Below are 222 nucleotides of genomic sequence, written 5' to 3'. Positions count from 1 at the left end.
ATAACTCGTTGCTAGGATAAAATTAGATGGCCTTGTAAGTCAATTTTCACTGTCCACTGCCCACAGATGCCGAGTCCATCATTATTATAACTTTATCATAATGTTAGAGTAATAAAGGGGAATTTGAATCAGCTTCGGTGAATATGTTAAGATAAATTTGATTAATTCTAGGAGTGGTAGTAACTATCATAAGAATTATATAATAGATATAAAAACAAAATG

General features: G+C 30.6%; 1 protein-coding gene across 1 annotated transcript in view; it reads right to left on the bottom strand.

Annotated features, from left to right (window-relative positions):
• The window catches only part of LOC119593677 (indian hedgehog protein-like), a 71,268-nt gene that overhangs the window by 25,287 nt on the left and 45,759 nt on the right, over positions 1-222 (bottom strand). The window lies entirely within an intron of this gene.

This window comes from Penaeus monodon, chromosome 32 (assembly GCF_015228065.2).
Source record: "Penaeus monodon isolate SGIC_2016 chromosome 32, NSTDA_Pmon_1, whole genome shotgun sequence".
NCBI lineage: Eukaryota > Metazoa > Arthropoda > Malacostraca > Decapoda > Penaeidae > Penaeus > Penaeus monodon.
Note: the sequence above shows the minus strand (reverse complement) of the source record. Positions and strands in the feature narration are given on the sequence as shown.